The sequence below is a fragment of the Macrobrachium nipponense genome, chromosome 34 (genome assembly GCF_015104395.2).
Source record: "Macrobrachium nipponense isolate FS-2020 chromosome 34, ASM1510439v2, whole genome shotgun sequence".
In the NCBI taxonomy this organism is placed as follows: Eukaryota; Metazoa; Arthropoda; class Malacostraca; order Decapoda; family Palaemonidae; genus Macrobrachium; species Macrobrachium nipponense.
The window spans coordinates 1,073,030-1,079,287 of record NC_061095.1 but is presented as its reverse complement, the minus strand read 5'-3'; the positions used below and the strand labels follow the sequence as shown (position 1 = coordinate 1,079,287).

The following is a 6,258-nucleotide window of genomic DNA, read 5'->3' as shown; positions in this document are numbered from 1 at the left end:
ATTTTTTTTTATTTTGAGAATCTCATTAGCATACGCAGATACAATGCTGCAGTCAGCTACATTTTTGTTTGCCTATCTTATGTAGTACATAATGTATTTTACATAATTTTTGAGGCTATTTCATTTTGCATATACAGTACAGCTCTTGAAACATTAGTAGAAAAACTATACGGTATGCGAGTTGGCTCCAATACGTATTCTATATGGAAATTTTGAAGTATGATGTAGGTTAAAGCTTTGCTGCTTATCAAGGAGGGGAGAACCCTCAAATGTCCATTAAGTAGAGATGCCACTTATTGCCTAACTATAGTTGCTACCTATACTCATGAATATTCACAGCACTGGGTACTAAAATGGCTTTCATATATAGAAGGGAAAGTGGCGAAACAAAAAGACATCCTTCACTGGTCAAGCATTTCTTGCGATACCATGCAAACATTGATGTAAATATCCACTTTAACACAATCGAAGTATAAGATTAGAGAGTAAACACAGTACAGTACTTTTTTTTCTTTAAACTCAAGAGCATTGTTCAACCCTGCCCACGAAACAATTAAAACAAAAACCATTAAGGTAGAACGCTACTCTTTTTAGGCCTTTTCCTCCTCTTGGCTCTTTGCACACGACGTCTTTAACATCCCAATTGAAGATGCGGCCATTGTAACTTCGGTTGTTGTTCCCTGGTTTCTGAAAATAAAATTTTACATGACAGTTTTTGGTGCTAGCCCTACGAATCTGGCAATAATACGTTTTTAATTTTAAAATAATTTGTACTTCATAAACTGCTTTCATAAATTATTTATATCAAGGCATCAACTACTGAAAAGGTATTACAGAAACAAGGGAAACAAGTGGCTAAAATTTGGCTTGAAATAAAAAGAAGCATATAATGACCCAAGGCAGCATGAAATTTCTGCCACGTATACATAGTTCATTACAACATTAAAACAAGCAACTCGGCTATCGTCTAAACAGCTTACCTAAGATAATCCAAATCATGTTCAACCTGTTTCAAATTCTTTGAGGCATTACTTAAATTTTTTGATAATAGACATTCTGCATCTTCAAGATCATACTCCAACATAACATTAGCCTGTGAACACACAAAAAAAGAAGATTATACACTATACAAGTTACATTACGTTTTTAAAACACAGTACATAAGCAATTTGGCATTATATTCTGGTTTTCAGTAATTTTCCTTGTGTAAGTTAGATTGGCTTAACTTTTTTCACACTGAAACATTATCATACTTTTATGGTATGTGACAACAGACTCATATGTAACAATATATATTCAAATATGAAATCAAAATAGGTACTATAGCACAATACTTGTCACAAAATCATTAAATGACAGATATTTCATCCAACATCATTTCCTCGAATACAAACTGGTATAGTGCCATTGCTTACAAATACTACCATAATACACGCCTCAGCGGCGTGGTTGGTATGGTATTAGTGTCCCACCTCGGTGGTCACGAGTTTGATTCTCGGCCATTCCATTGAGGAGTGAGAGATGTGTATTTCTGGTGACAGAAGTGTCACATAAAGCTGTTGGTCCCGTTGCTGAATAACCACTGGTTCCATACAACGTAAAACACCATACAAACAAACATAATACTTACACCAAGCCAAAGGCAGACGCGATCAGTGGGTGGAATTTTGGCTTTCATGTACACCTGGTCCGATAAGAGGAAGTTTGTTTCTATGGCATCTGAAGCATCTTTCCGCGACTTCATTTCTTTCACTATCTGCAGGGTACTTTTGATATCTGGTATTTGTGATTTTAACCTGAAACAACAAAGATCATAACAGTGACGTGGTGCTGGCTACAATCTACAATATGTAGCATTGTTTAATTATTTCTGTAATTTTATGGAGGGGTAACATACAACATTCAATGAATTCTTCTCTTTCAGGCTACTAATAAATTTTCCTCATTGCATATCAGCCAAAACTACCTGATAATATTCCAGCAATGCAAAGCAACTTTGAAAGAAACTACAGGTAACGTGCAAAATTTCCTTAAAAAAAATGTTAACTGCATTAAATTCTGAGTGAGACTTACTTTCTACGTTTGGCTTGTAGGTGCAATTCCATAAATTTATACTTATTTAAGTTGTTCATCGAGTCTCTTAATTACAAGCTGGGCATTGTTGCCGTTGTCCTCCTTGCTCATAAATGCATCCACATCATCCGTAAACAAAACAAAAAAAATTGAATGTAGGCTTACTCGTACAAAAACAAAACCTCCAAATGCTGAAAATAAATAATTTTTCTTTTTCCAGTGATACTTAAAGAGTCATCAAAATCTTTTAAAAACTTGAACAGAATAACCATAGCCTAGGCTTGCACAAAAATAAAGATCCTAACAGTGCTGAATGACCTCGTAGGTCCCAGTGTTTATCCTTTGCCCTAAATTAGTATATGTACATTCCAGCCCATCTACTCCTAGGTTACTCTCTGTAATAGCAAATAGTAAGATGGAAGAGGACCTAACCAGACTTACTTTTTTCGGTAATTCTTCAGAAGCAAGCCGCATCACCAATTTCTAAAAGACAATTAACAATCCTTCATTTAATGGTGTTTTTTCAGTGAATCTCATCTTCTTTTCTTGAGGAAATTTTATTTTAACCCCCTTTTCCACCCAGTTGGGAATCGGGGGTTTTGGGTGGGAAAAAAAATACCAGAAAGGAGTGCTTTGCAGCAATAATAATTGGGAGCACCTACAGAATCGTGGGCCCACTGACCGAAATCGGCGGAAGAACACCAAAACCAATATGGCGGCGATACCAAAACAACAACAAACAAAGTAGGGAGCGACTACATATCCGCGACGATCAATTTGTGTATGCTGTCAGTAAGGCCGTGGCGGAACGGCGCTTCGCGCCTTATCCGCATATTTAAAGATTCTTGGCAAGCACGGCATGTTCTGGCAAGAGGTAATGTTGCGCTGCGCGCGTTAGCTACAAGGGTTACAGTAAGGCTACTTACCATGGCGGATGGATTTGGGTGTCGCGCGGCCCAGGAAACTTTAGATTAACTTCAAAACAGAGATGGGATTTTTCAAACCACATTCCTTTAGACAAGGAAACACTAAAATTACATTGCTTATGCCGACGTCCTTTCGTCACTACAGAGCGATCACACCTAAAGGCGTTCCTGTTGTAGTCGATCCGACAAATAGCTCCACAACACTCGCAGGTTTTTTGCTTTAGAATTAAGTTATGTCTTTGAGCATATTCAATCACAACTTCTTTAACACCACTAGACAAATAATGATAAAATTCACCGTAACCCACATTGCACTGCAAACAATCGGTAGGAAATCGAAGGTCTCTGTCAAAATTAATGCCAGAAGGGCCAGCCACTGCCTCTGCCATAGCTACAGGAAGACAAAATGCCGGTTTTTGCTTATTATTCGAGTATTCAGTCCAAACAAGGATACCAGTGGACACTGGACAGGTAACTTTATTACTCCGCTGAAATGCTAGTGAAACTTAGTTTTCGACTAAAGTCGTTCGTAATTGGTTATGAAACCCATGACGTCATAACGATGTCACACCTCTCAGCCAATAATGAGTAACTGGAACTGCTTTTGTTTGTGTAAGAAAGTAAGTTAGAAGGCTCATTAAAAGTAAACATTACCGTAGAGGAAACACCTCTCCCGACTTAGGAAAAATTCGAGGTAAAAACTTATCAAGCTCATTTAATTCCACCCCGTTCAATCTCTCATAGGGTAGAATATCACAGCAGGCCAAGCAGGCCACCTACAATCAACACCTAGCCACCCTCCGAAAAAGTACATTATAACGCGTCCTGACACCCGAGATGGGCATCAGTCGCGACTTCTTGTTGGTGAGAAACGGAGCTAAAGACCTCTACTCTCCTTTCGAAGTAAGTATTTTCTCCAAAGTTAGAAATTAAGGCCAAATTTTAAGATTTAAACAGAGGGTACTGAAAAGGGTGGCCTACTGCAGTGGAAATCTCACCAAAACGCTTTAGAAATTTTTACTACAACTAAAAATGTTTCGAAGATTGACGCTATCTTGATGTTTACGGAGTCGCTTGTGTCACAAACTTCCCATTTCATGTGCTAAATCGGCACATCACTTGTACCCATAGACGCATGGGGCACTTTCATCACAACAATCGTAAAACCCAACCTCTTACCCAGCACTTATTCGTACTTATTCAAGGGGACTACGGCATTCTTTGCGGCGTTTTGCGCTCTTCAATTGTTTATCAGTGTTGTCAATTGGTATGTGTTTACCCTCCAAACTAGGTATAAGACTTACACAAAACCGGGGAAATAAGTGAAATTAGCGTATCTATTTGTAGTATATATACATATTAGAGCAATTTTATCATTACTGCATTACTATGACAACTAGAATTCATCGAAACAGTTTGTAAATGCATCGGCGTATGTGTGACGCTCCACTAGATTGGCAACGATGAGCCATTTTTCCTCACGTCGTCTGCTCGTAGTATACATCCGAAACATTTGTAATTTTTTGGGGTTAATTTGGTTGCAAAAAAGGGATAATGGGACATGAATTAAATAAACATTTTGAAGTAGAGTTAAACTAAATATTGAGTAAAGTAAACAATTAAGGGAACTAAAGCTTTGCATCTCATAATCAGTGTTGTCGTCTGCTGCTCGTAACTTTGTTTACGGAGTGAGTGCTTAGGAAACACGAACAGCAATGTGGTTCGAGTGCACTGTGGAGTGAATTAAGACCAAAATGTGTATAATTACAATCAAATAAGCACTGTGGAGTTTCAGTTGTGATGGCAGTAAGGATAAAACCACTGATTACAAGGTAAGAATGAATTCAGTTCCAACCATAACCCCGGGAATAACAAGTTTCATACTTTCACTAATATAGGCAACAAAATGTTGTTTTATTGTGCTGATTACAACTGCAATCTTGAGTAAGATCAATAAACATTACATACATACGCTAACATTGTTCAAATGAGTGCTGGGAAGGCTGGGGAAAGATGGTGGCCGTCACTGATGAGAACCGTCCATGCAAAACGTAGCCGCCATATTGGATTTCAAAACTGCCTTGAAAACATATTTTACGAAGAGCTCATGCTTATTTTAATTCGTATGGGGCTTCATATATCACAATATGTTTGACGAAAACTTCAGTCTTTTAAATGGTATGCTTAGAGTTGCAATTGTATTCATGTTTCACCAATTAAATATCGAGTGAATAAGACCCGTCCACCGTGATGAGGGTTGGCCTATCGTGATATTCTACCCTATACCTAATGACTATAGGTAGTTTTTATATTGCTTTTCACATGCTCTTTCCATATAGGTGATTATTTATTTTAATATCCAGTGCGGAGTGCTTCTGAAGTATTACCCTTTTTTCTACCCTAACCTTGATGCAGTGTCCTAACCAGGATAGGAAGGGGGTCTTTCCCCCCCCCAACCTCCTGTTAGGAGCGCATGCAGGGTAAGGGGGTTGGGGGGGGCAGGAATAGGTGTAAGAAATCCTAACCATTCCTGGAATATCTTGTCCTAACTTCACCAGACCTTACATACCTGAATTGGGGTACCGTGCCGTGACCTGGCCCCGGGGCTGGGTGAAGGGGGCGAGGTCCCCCATTGACGTCCCCTTCCCATTAGGGTTAACTTAATAGTATCCCCGTCTCCCTACTACGATAAATACCCCTATTACCCCAGAGGACCTTAAAATAACGCCCCGTAAACACCTGTCAAATCAATGTTTCGTTGGTCCACACCCACCCACTCGGAGGAGGAATGACATGGCCAGGGACAGGTGTACCTTCGGCCGCCCATTCCGACGCCCAGGAGGGCGCCCCGCCCAAAAATGAGAGGCGGCCGAGTCAAAAGGAACCGTGAAATTTACTCACTACGAACTGGGCTTCGGGTATGCCCGTGTAACTTTTGGTCTCATCCAGAGGTTTGTCTTCTTCCCCTGCCATGACGTTCTTCGCCCTTCGGAGGATGCAGTAATGGAAGAGGTTATTTGTGATTGTCGGTCGGGGTTTCAGCGCACCAGGGGCGTCGTTGACAGGGAAGGATTGATTTTCTGTAATGTTTCATGTATGGAAACAAACGTGCAATATTAATGGGTTTCTTGAACGTAAAAATACGTAAAATTAAGGTTTTAGATTTATATTCACGAAGACAACGTCTAAAGTTATGCTCAACATACTAAACAAAGGTTTACAAACAAGTTTACGTACTCAAAATCATCCGGAAGTTGTG

General features: G+C 39.4%; 1 pseudogene; it reads right to left on the bottom strand.

Annotated features, from left to right (window-relative positions):
- Window positions 1-400: 400 nt before the first annotated feature.
- On the bottom strand, window positions 401-6,069 carry LOC135207793 (prefoldin subunit 3-like; annotated as a pseudogene).
- Window positions 6,070-6,258: the final 189 nt, after the last annotated feature.